Source organism: Notamacropus eugenii, chromosome 3, assembly GCF_028372415.1.
Source record: "Notamacropus eugenii isolate mMacEug1 chromosome 3, mMacEug1.pri_v2, whole genome shotgun sequence".
Taxonomy (NCBI): Eukaryota; Metazoa; Chordata; class Mammalia; order Diprotodontia; family Macropodidae; genus Notamacropus; species Notamacropus eugenii.
Window position 1 is genome coordinate 49,825,537 of NC_092874.1, and position 12,179 is coordinate 49,837,715.

Consider the following 12,179-nt stretch of genomic DNA (forward strand, 5'->3'; position numbering starts at 1 on the left):
TCTGCGAGTTGCTTACCTATTGTTTATCGAGCTGATTTTGCTAAACTGTAAGGTGCACCGCCGGTGGGCTCAGATCACACACGGTCTCCAGTGTTAACCTCCAAGTTTGATGCGCGCACAAAATGGCATTTTTTGGACGGTTGATTGCCAACAAAATAATAATGAAAGCCTTCAAATCGATATCTTTACCACCTGAGCCAGCTTCTACAACCCTGGGAGTGTATGCGTGTGTGGAACAATCATGGGTGGAGCAATCTCTCTCTCTCTGCCTCCCGCCCCCCACGCCCCCCTCTGGTGTAGAACAATTGTGGGGGCAGCAGCCGTTGAATAAACCAAGAAACGCAGAATTAAGGATGGATGTAAAGCTCTTTGAGAGGCTTTCAGCGCTCGGTAAATGCCGGCTGTGGTTCATGTCGTCACTATTGTCGTCACGACTGCTGGTTGCCGCTGCGAATGAGCAGCAGCGCGATGGAGATGAGGCAGGTGGTCCTCCCGGCGCACGCTGCGTGACCACAGGTAGAGACAAGGCAGGCGTGGGCATGCTGCTGCATCCTCCCGTGGTCTCCTGCTGCCATCTGCTGGCACCTGCTCTACTGGACCTTGATGCATTCCCCCGGCCTAGAAAAGCGGCCGGAGCTGCTGAGGACAGGACGGCTACCCTGGCTGCATCGGCGAGGGCTGCACTCCATTTTGGTTCCTTCCTAAATTCCTTGCTAACTTCTCCTTTGGACTCTCAGCTCCGCAGGAGTTTGTGGCTGTGTGCAGGGGCCTCCACCCGGGCTGTGACCAGTGGTGAGGGGAGAAAGAGTTGCAAGTCATTGCGGCGGCTTAGACATCGTGACCGTGACCTTAGCCATGATACAACTCCCTATGGTACCCAGCCCATTGGAGCCTGGATTACTACTTTGACCCAGGGCAGGATAAAAAGACCCTAAGCTGTTCTCCTCAGCCTCCTGTTAGCTATGAGTGTGGCACTATTGGCTGGACCTGGGGTAGTGGTGGGAACGAGTTTGAACCCCTTCCAGGACTCCCAGGGTCCCTCCTCTGCTTCTTTTTCCTAGGGATTGGGGTCTGGGATTAGAACTTTTATCCCTGTCCTCGCTTCTATTTCCTCTTTCCTCAGTCAACCGACATGCATTTATGAAATGTTTACTGTATACCAGGCCTTGGGAATGAAAATACAAAAATGGAAACAATCCCTCCTGGTAAGGAGCTTTCCGTTTCCAAATGGGAACCATTTCCCAGAGACTCGGTACTTAGAATCATAGGCTGATCGATTTACAGCTAGAAGGGTCACTTAAACTTACCTAGTTTGATTCAGTTTTCCCATTTTACAGGTGAACAAACCAAGGTCTGGAAAGGGAAAGGGATATGCCCAAGATCAGAGTCAATAAACATTTACGGCTGACGTAAAGAAAGGCAAAAGATTGTCCCTACCCTCAAAGAGTTTATAATCTTAAGGGGGAAGAAAACATGCAAAAGGAAGCTGAAAAGGGAGGGGAGGAAGGCAGTGTGTGTGTGTGTGTGTGTGTGTGTGTGTGTGTGTGTGTTTTGTTATCTCCATTCTGCCCTCCAATCAAAAAGGATCTCAGACACAGAGGATCCTGACAAGGCATGAGTTCCAGGTCTGATGTGATGTTGCAGGATGAGAGGGTTCCTGGGGACATGATAGAGAAATGTCCAGCAGTGGGAAATGAAGGCACTAGTTAGCTAGTACGTACCAGGGTCAGGATTTGAACCTCTAACTGCAAATCCACAAGGTCTCTCATAGTATTTTGTTATGGTTAGTCTTTGGACACAGTGACCTGCCCTCCCACGAAGGAGGGTGCTGGTGCATTCCCGGTAGTGGCCATTCATTAGAACTGTATCTCTATACCTTTTTCATGTTAGGTGGTTAGGTGATTCAGTGTATCTAGCACTGGGCCTAGAGTCTGGGAGACAGGAGTTCCATCTCCCTCTCCCGCTCATATTTACTAGCTATGTGACCTTGGGCAAGTCAGTTTACCTTTGTTTGTCTTGGTTTCTTCAGCTGTGAAATGGAGATAATAGTATGACCCAACTCCCAAGGTTGTTGTGGAAATCAAAAGAAATGACATATGTAGAACACTTAGCCCAGGGCCTTGCAGATAGTAGGAGCTGTATACATGTTTGTTCTCTTCCTGTTATGTCTGGATGAGGCTTTTCTCGTGTGGGGTGATCTGACTTCCGAAATGCTGTTTGGGAGTTGGGAAGATGGGTGATGGTAGTTTCTCAGAATGCATTCCTCCTGCAAAGTAAAAGGACTTTAGCTGTTGTTGCTGTTGCTGACTTGTTTCAGTCCTGTTGGACTCTTCATGACCCCATCTGGGGTTTTCTTGGCAAAGATACTAGAGTGGTTTGCCATTTTCCTCTTCAGCTTCTTTTACAGATGAGGAAACTGAGGCAAATAGGGTTAAGTGACTTGCCCAAAGTCACACAGCTTGCATGTGTCAGAGGTCAGATCTGAATTCAAGATCAATCTTCCTCACTTTAGGTGTGGTACTTTATGCAATAGCTGCCCCCAAGAAGGATTTGTGTCTCCACTATTTTCTATTGGAGTACAATTGTTACAGATATTAAGATTAGACAGAATTTCATTATGGATAGTGATTACTTGAAGAAAAAAAAAAGCCTTAATTTTTTTTTTACATTGTTTTTTAGTTTTCACATTCTCTGTTACTATAGGATATTCCACTTTTTAAACTTTTATAAAGTAAAAGTCGCAACTGTTATTTAAATAACAAAATCAAGGATGGTTGTATTTCAGAAAACTAACCTACCTAACCTGGGTTTCAACTACCTTTTCAGCCTTTTGGGAAGTTTCTCTCCCTCTAAAACTCTGGGAATCAGCCTGTCTTTCTTCATTCACCAGATCATCTCTTATTTCTTTGTCCTTGCACTGACTGGCTCCCATGCCTGGAATACATTTCTTTCTTGCCTCTACTTCAAGAGGTCCCTCTCCTTCTTTGAAATGTGACTTAGGCACCTTCTTCTGCCCTCAGACCCCTGCCTCCCTCGCAAATTCCCTTGTATTTAACTACTTTGTGGGTGTATAAGTGTAAATACGTAAATGCACATGCACATACATATATGTATCAGCTTTATATCTGTGATGAATATATTTTTATACATATTTGTCCTTTCCCCTTCCTGCCATTAGATTGTAAAGTCATTTCAAGTAGGATCATTTCATTCTTTCTCCTTTATCCCCAGCACCCAGCTATAGTGCTTGGAGCAAAGTAGATGCTTAATAACACTTTATGAGTAATCTATTGATTGATTGGTCAACCATGCAGCATTTATCCAGTGCCCACTATACATCTGGTACAGTTCAGTTAAATCCTTTAGATGTGTGGAGAAGGAAATAGATTTGAAAACCTGCTTTGCAGAGGGTTCACCTAGAAGAGTTAGCTTATGCTGCCATCTGGTGGATCAGCTTGGAAATGGATGATGATAATTAGGATTAGAACTTTAGAACTGGAAGCTTTGAGAGATAATTGGATCAAACCTCCTCATTTTACAGAGAAGGAAACTGAGGCCCAGAGAACTTACTTCACTCATCCAAGGTCACACAGCTAGCAAGCAGCTGAGTCAAGAGTTGAAGCCAGGTTCTCTGAGTCCAAATTTAGCATATCTTCCACTGTGCTTCACAAGTACTCTGTGGGTGTTGTTATCCCCAGGTAGTATACCCATTTTACAGATGAGAGAATTAAGGACCAGAATTAAATGTTTTATGCATGCCAGATAATGTACCAGGTTTTGGAATACTAAGATAAAAATGAAAAACATTCATAGGATCTTAGATCTGGAGCTTGAGGGGGGAACCTTAGAGACCATGTAGTCCAAAATTCATTCTATGTCTGAGGAAATTGAGACCTAGGGATGTTAAGTTGCTTCAGTCAGACCTGAGTAAGGTGCCAGCATGGGGCACTGAATACTTGGGAGAGAGAAACTTACCAATTGTGTAACCTTGAGCAAGTCACTTAACCCTGTTTGCCTCAGTTTCCCAATTTGTAAAATGACCTGGAGAAGGAAATAACAACTCAGTATCTTTGCCAAGAAAACCTCAAATGTGGACAGGAAGAATTCAGTGTGATTGAAAATGATTGAACACATGCAATGCCTCATAAGTTTGCCAAGGAGGGGCCTCTACTAGAATGTAATGTGCCTCCACAACAGGATTTAAACTCAGGTGTGGCTCCAGGATACTTTCCATTATATTAAGTTACCTCCTTTCCTATCCTTTTCTTAATATGTATTTTATATTTTTAAAAGCATTTTCCCTTTCATTTTGGCTAAATCTCTTGAGAAAGGCATCTATGATCAGCTCCTCCATTTCCCTCTCACTTGATCCCAAGCCCTCTGTAATCTCACTTTTGCAATTGAAATGGCTCTCCCCAAAGTTTCCAGTGATCTCTTAATGGCCAGATCTTTTGGGTTTTTTCAATTCTCTTGCACCTTGTTCTCTCATGGATACTCTGTCCTCCCTAGGTTTCTGTGATACTGCTTACTCCTGACTTCTCCTTCATAGACTCCTTTACTGGTTCTTTGCTCATGTCATGCCCGCTAACCTTGAGTATCCCTTTAGGTGCTATCTCAGGACATCTTCCCTTTTATCTCTATACTGTTCGTATAGATCTCAGCAGCTCCCATAAATTCAATTATCATCTCTATGTAGGATGATTCCCAGATGAAGAAATTTAGTCCTAGTGTCTGACGAGTTTCAGTATCATATCTCCAACTCCCTCTTGGATATTTCAAACTAGATGTCCTATAGATATCTTCAGCTTAACAAGGTCCAAAACAGAATCCACTATCTCTGCCCCTCCTGCCCAACTTTCTTTCTTTCTGAATTCCCCATGTTCTGTCCATGGTACTGCCACTCTTCCAGTGACATAGGGTTGCAACCTTGGTGTTATCTGGACTTCTCACTTGGGAGCCTCTCATCCTCCCTACCTACTCTGTTGACAAATCTTGTTTGTTTCTACTTTCCCACTATCTTGTATGTATAATCCTCTTTCTCTACATACATAGGCACAACTCCATTCAGTCCCTAGATTACTGCAGCAGTTTTCTAGCATGTCTTTTTGCCTTAGGTCTCTTCCCCACTCCGGTTATCCTCCATTTAGCTGTCAAGGAGATTTATCTAAAGTATAAGTGGTGACCAGGTTCCCTTGTTCAGTAAACACCAGTGATTCCCTATCACTTCCAGGATTAAATATGAAGTCCTTTGGCATTTAAAACTTTTCACAATCTGGCCTCTCTCTCTTTCCAGTCTTATTCCCCTCTACACATTGACCTATTTGTAGTTCCTCAAACACAACACTCCATGTCCCACCTCCATGCCTTTGCACCAGCTCTTCTCCTTGATTGGAAGGCTGTCCCTTGTCATCTCTGCTTCTTAGCTGCCCTGTGCTCATCTCATTGCTTGTCTCAAATCCCATCTGCAGGAGGCTTTTATACCTTTTCTCTCCCCTCCCCTCCTCCCTCAGCTTCTAATGCCTCTCCCTTTCAGATTACCTTCGTCTACACTGTGAATATTCTCTGTGTACCTAGATATTTACAGATTGTCTCCTCTGTTATATTGAAGGCCCACATGAAGGATAGGAGTGTTGGTTTTTATTTTTTTACCTTTCTTTGTATCTCTAGTGCTTAGTGAAGGCTTGTCGGGCACATAATAAGGGCTTAATGCTGGCTGACTGACTTATTACTTAATTGGATCCTCAGACTAGCTCTGTAAGACTGGCAGGGCTGATGTCATTCCTCCCCTCCCCATTCTCTCATTTAAAAAAAATTAGATCTTTGATTTTCTTGGTATAGGAAACTTCCTCTCCCCATCTAGATCTGCATCAGCCCTGTAATTTATAGTTTTATAGAGTTTTCTGGGGGCACAGGGTCATACAGCCAATATACATCATGGACATATTTTGAACTCAGGTCTTCCAAACTCTGAGGGCAGCCCTCTGTCCACTTAGAACCTTTGCTTCCTAGGTCACTGTTCTTTCCATGAATTCTGAACTGGTTGCAAAAATAGAAGATTTGATTTGTTTTATATATGGACCAGGAGGTTTATGCCCTTTGGAACATATGTGCTATGCTAAGTCCTACTAACATATCTGTGACTTATTTTTGTATTTCACATAAGCTTAAAAAGAAGCAAACATTGATTTTTCTTGGTTACGTTGGAGGGTGCATTCGTAGGGAAAATATTTTTGAATTATTTTACTAACGATGTCTTAGGAAAGTTCTTGTTTCTCTCCCCCTCCTCTTCCATTCTTATGGTTAGTGAAACATTTAAGCAGCTTGATAAATATGACATGATTTTGGGAAGAGGAGAACACAAACAAATTAGGGGAATCAAGGAAGACTTCTTGTAGGAGGTAATACCTGAACTAGACCTTGAAGGAAGCTAAGGGTTCTAAGAGGGGAGGGAAGAGAAAGGACATTCCAAGCATATCAGAGAGCCTATGCAAAGGCATGGTGGTGGGAAGTGAAATCTCCCTTCCACCTTTCAGCCTCTGTCACACAGTAGAGACCCACAGTTCACAACATCCATGACTAGGATTTCTCAGCTAGAGAAACAAACACCATAAAATATCAACAAAAAATATTCAAATGTGGCTTTTCTCACAGATGGCAATTATTCAGCAACTGGCAAATGGATGAAAGTTAGGTCCTACGGGCCAACTGCTGGGCCAACTCCCGAAGCCTCATGTGCTCCAGGCATGACCGCAGAGGGACGGAGGTTTGCCTGGTAGAGGTTCTCCTAGGTAACATTTTCAAACAGAGTTCCTTATAAGCCCCACTGCTAATTAGAACTAAGCAAAGACTCCTTTAAATACCCAAAGGGAAAACTGGCAGCAGGCCACTTGATCTGTGAAATGTGTTAGCCTCAAGCAGAGAGAAAACACACTGATAACTCTTGGATGCATTTCTGTTTATTTTCCTCATAGTTTAGTGTCTGTTTAAAAGAATGCACAAGCTGTTGGCTTTGTACGGTTAGTCGTCCTTCTATTCCCCCTTGAATAAATCCACTGCCAGTTAGCTGTGCTGGGCAGTTCTGGAATGGGCTACACTTGGGTGCTCTGTGTGCGCTTCAGTCTGGGCTGAAATAGTCTCAGGAAGCTTGTCTCATTTGAATATTGAAACAGAAGTCGTCTAAGGCTTTCTTGACCTGATCCAATCACCAGGCTAGGCCCAGTCCTCTAGCCTAATTTTCATTATCCAACCTCCAGGCAAGTCCATTGTCTCAAGTGGAAGGAAGCCAAACATTAGCACAAGTCAGTATAGGGCCCAGCTTGGTGCTGAAGCTGTATCCAGTGGTTTGGATGTCAAGTCTAGCTTAGCCACTTCTGCCCATGTGACCTCAGGCAAGAGAGCTAACCTCTTTGGGTCTCAGTTTCACATCTCTAAAATTAGGGGTTTGGGTTAAAGTCCTTTCCAGCTCTACATCCATGATCCCATGGGACAGTGGAGAAGGAACTGCCCTGTTAAATGGTCTCTGTTTCCTTCAAACTATGAATGCTGAAGCTGGAAAGAATCTTAGAGACTGTCTTATAGGTGGCTAGGAGTCCAAATCCAGCCATAGATACGTACTAGCTGTATGACCTTGGGCAACTCATTTAACCTCTGTTTGCCTCAGTGTCCTCATCTGTAAAATGGGGATAATAATAGTACCTGCCTCCTAGGGTTGTTGCGAACATAATAGTTGTTCACATCACACAGTGCCAGGCACATAGTAGGCAGCTAATATTTCCCCTTATTTCCCCTTCCCCCAGCCCCCTAAACTGATCCAGAGCTCTCATTTCATACATGAAAAGACTGAGTCCCTGATTCCATGATCAAATCCACCCATTCTCTCTGCCAGGTGCCTTGAGAGGTGTGCTTGTTTTCCATTATTTTGTCAAGGCCTTAATGATAATACCTGTGATTCACCAACCTAGATTGCAGTTAATAAGTTTCCATTTCTAGCCAGAGAGGGAAATGTATACGTATTAAACCATGGGTTTCTCTCTTATCCAGAAGACCATTTAAATGAATATACCAGCAGTATAGCTTCCAGGAGTGTTAGTCATTATCCATCTACTATTTTATTGCAATACATTGATTATTCCCACCAACCCAAAAGTACTTACTAATCAGCATGGCTTTGAAAATCAAGGTGCATGGAAAAATAGGGGATCTAAGGATATAAAATGTCGCAGAAAAGGAGGTAGTTCCAAACATGTATAGCTATAATAGCACTTATAGAATACTTTAAGATTTGCAAAATGCTTTACAAATGTTATCTCATCTGATCCTTGAAATAGGTGCAGTTATTATTTTTCTTTTACAGGTGGGGAAACTGAGGCAAATAGAGGTTAAGTGACTTGCCCAAGGTCACACAGCTGGTAAGTGTCTGAGGTTGGATTCAAACTCCTGTCTTTTTGATTCCAGACACAGGGCTCTATCCACTGTGCCACCTGGCTATTTAAGCACAGATCACAGAATGTGATGTACTATTGATTATGTTAGTGGTAGAAGTAGACAACCTCCTGACATAATCATAATGAAAAGATCCCTGGGGTTTTCTAGTATGGACCCCTTCTCAGAAGAATGTTTTTTAATGTGTAAAATAAAATGTCTAGGATTACAAAGTAAGCCAATCATATTGAAGTACAGTTGTTAAAATATTAAAAAATACCTAGTTCATAGACCCCCTCAGTGAAAGGAGCCCTGATTTAAAGGGCGTTGAAGTCTTGTTAAGTCACCACACCTGTGACTCCATACTCAGCTTCTTCTTCCAGTCTTCTAATGCCAAGCAGTATGAGGAACCAGAACAAAGATTCTGCGATGCAAGTGGTCTGGGTGAGGTGGGGAGGTGGTGAGTGCAACTGAACGGGTGGCCTACTAAAGATGAGCCTGTAGCATGCCAACCTGTCAGGAGTTTCAGTGATCAAGGTCTAGTCAGTGTGGCAATGGTGTGGATCCATGGCCAGAAACCTTTAGAGAGTCAGCTTGGTGAGTGAACCCTTGTTGCCATGCAAATCAGAAATCTGAACAGACCACCCCATTCTGACCCAATGCAAAGACTGAAAATTTGGGGAAACTGAGAATCTCAAAGGGGTTAAAACCCCCTAAATACTTAGGTTTTGGGGGGTTGACATCAAAGTGGCATATTTTTAAACTTTGAAGTGAGTTTGAGACTTATTAACACTGACATCCTACCATCTTTCTGGTGCTTCCTCTTCCATGCCTTAAGTCTTGATTGAGTATTTCCATAATAATGAAACAGTCTTCCCCCAGCCTGCTGTATAGCCTACTGTATACAGTAAACACACCCTTGCCTATGGTAACCTGAGTTCCCCAAAACACAACTTTAGGTAAAATGCTGTGTTAGGAGGAAGTTAGTTTCAAAGCAACCATGTAATAAAATTCATAAGATAAATAGAATTATAAATTATAAAATTAATATACTGAAAAGTTTGTGAATAGCTAAAACTTGGGCTTTTATTAAAATTGGTCTTCACAGAGACCTGAGATCCTATTCGACTTGAACTGGGCAGCACTTCTAAGGGCAGAAGTAGAAACTCAACAGGTCAAGACACCAGGGACGTTGGGGCAGAGCAATGAAAGATAGTCAGAAACCAAGAAGCCAAGAATCCGGCTACATCCTGGAAGGAGAAGGGAAAAGAGGGTAAGTTCCTCCCTTGGAATCCTCCAACTTTTAGTTTAAATTCGAGCTAGAGATGATAGCTCTTGGGTGAGTCTGGATATTGTTTCTCTAAACAAGGGGCTGAAAGAGTGAAGGAAATAAAATCTATAGTCCACAACTTGGGCAGATACATTCCTTTCCCCAGGAAAATAGCAACTGCGAAGTAATGAGAGCTGGAGGTTGGGGATTCAGGAACCAAATCCCCCAGATATCCCACCCTCTCTTTTCAAGGGACTGAAGAGCAGGGCAGCCAATGGGGTAGTAATTTAGAGTAAAAGGTTTAAAAAAAATTCAAGAATTTCGTGTGTGTGTGTGTGTGTGTGTGTGTGTGTTCCAAAAGCAGCTAGGTGAAACAATTAACTCAATAGTCTTTCTAGTAAATGGGGCCCTGACCTGTCTGTAGAAAATGTTTTCACGTCAGTGACATTTAACTTTGCTCCTTGCGAAAAGCAGACTCAGACTGGGCACTAGAACTGAGTCGAGCAGGTCTTCTGGATTCATTACTGTCCGGAAATTCTGACTTTAGGGTGGGGCTTAGTTATGATGCATTAATGATGTTATTGCAAAGTGATGTTGGCCAGAACAACTTTTTTAGAGAAGTATGCCTGCACATTTGAAAATTATACTCCCAAGTATGCTGTATTTAGACATGTTTATTTTGATTTTGTGTCTTGAGGCAGTGTGCTGTAGCTAAAGGAGCCTTGGGCTGGCAGTCAGGAAACCTGGATGCTGGCCTCATTCTGCCACCAGCTGGCTATGTGGCCATGAACAAATCATGTCCCTTCTCTAAATTTCAATTTCCCATCAGCAAAACAAAAGGTTCTAACTCAAGGACTTTCTTCCAGCTGGTCTGAGATCTTCCTCTGGATTATCTCTTTGGTACTTCAAGTGCCTGTCCAGTAGAGGCGGTGGGGCAGAGTATATGGCATGTTAAGTTTGAAGAAGAGAATGCAAGGGTTCAAATCTTGTCTCTGACACTTACTAACCATGTCTCCTTAGCAAGACACTTAACATGGCTGACCCCGGGGTTCTTTATTTGTAAAATGAAGGAGTTAGAGTACATCAGAGGTTGCCAACTAGGAATATGTATATCTCTAGCAAGTGTAAGGTACTTGTCAAGGGGTTATGAAGCATATAGCTATACTATCCTACTGAGATATTACTAAAATAGTAGAGGAAGCTAGGTCACATAGTAGATAGAGTGCTGGGTCTGGAGTTCAAATCCAGCCTCAGACACCTTGGGCAAGTCACTGAACCTCTGTTTACCTTAGTTTTCCTAACTGTAAAATGGGGATAATAATAGCACCTATCTCCCTACCTGGTTGTGAGGATCAAAGGGGATAATATTTGTAAAGTGCTTAGCACAATGCCTACCACATAGGTATGTAAATGCTATCTATTATCATTGTAACAAGTAAAAAAAAATTACAGATCTGAGAGAGAATGGTATAGAGACTTCCAGTGGGTTGGAAGGGAAGGGAGCATTGTGGAACATTTGAGTAATCTGAAAGACACTGAAAGAATAATTTCTATTGATCAGAACCAAATGAAATGAGATTTAGATATAAAACTTTTCATATTTAGTTAGAAAAAGTCAGCCACAATGACCTAGTGAAAGATGTGCTAACTGATCTCCATAATACCCACAGACTCTCCCTGATTTTTAGTTTCCTTTTGTGTCTTGTTCCACCCCTCCTCCCCTCCCCCAGGTTGTAAGCTCCTTGAGATCAGCCATTGCTTTTTGCCTTTTTTTTTTGTATCCCTGGTGCCTGGCACAAAGTAGACGCTTAATAAATGCTTATTAATTGATTGACTCTAAACCGATATTCAGTCAGTGAAGCTACCAAATGTTTTGTGTACCTTTGGTGTATATATCCCATTCTGTGCTTCTCCCAGTGCTTTCATTCTGTTTGTAACAACTTACCTCTGTGAATCAAGAATCTCCATCCTGTTCTCAGTCAAATCCAAAGCAACAAATGAACTGGAGGTTGAATATGAAATTTAGATATCTCTTTCAAAAATTATACTGAGAATTAAACTCTTGGTCAACAAGCAACAGAATCAAGATTCTCCCTAATTTAGTTAACTATGGTCTGATAAACACCAACTTCAAGACACTAAAAATGCTATCTACCAAATAAAGTTTTCTTTATGAAAAATCACTTTCTTTCATTTCCTACATGAAAATTAATAATTAAAAAAATGCATTTATTACGTGATTTTATGTGCTGGCCATATAGCAAAAATGTTGATCTTAATCTGAATCATGTAAGTTCTAAGTGTTGGGGGAACAACAAACAAATACAAATACAGGCAAACAAGACGGTTCCTGTCCAATAAGGAAGAGCACTGGAAGGTCGTATGGAGTGGCAGGATGTTAGGGGCTGGCTGCTCAGGCGGCCACACGGTTATTTTGATGTTAGAGTGAAGTGAATCATTTGATAGTTAACAAAGGGAGGTTTTTTTA

The 12,179-nt window shown here is 42.3% G+C and overlaps 1 long non-coding RNA gene across 4 annotated transcripts in view; it reads left to right on the forward strand.

The window, feature by feature from the left end:
- LOC140530919 (uncharacterized) overlaps nt 1-12,179 on the forward strand; it is a 949,813-nt gene that overhangs the window by 329,003 nt on the left and 608,631 nt on the right. The gene's annotated exons all lie outside the window — the stretch shown is intronic.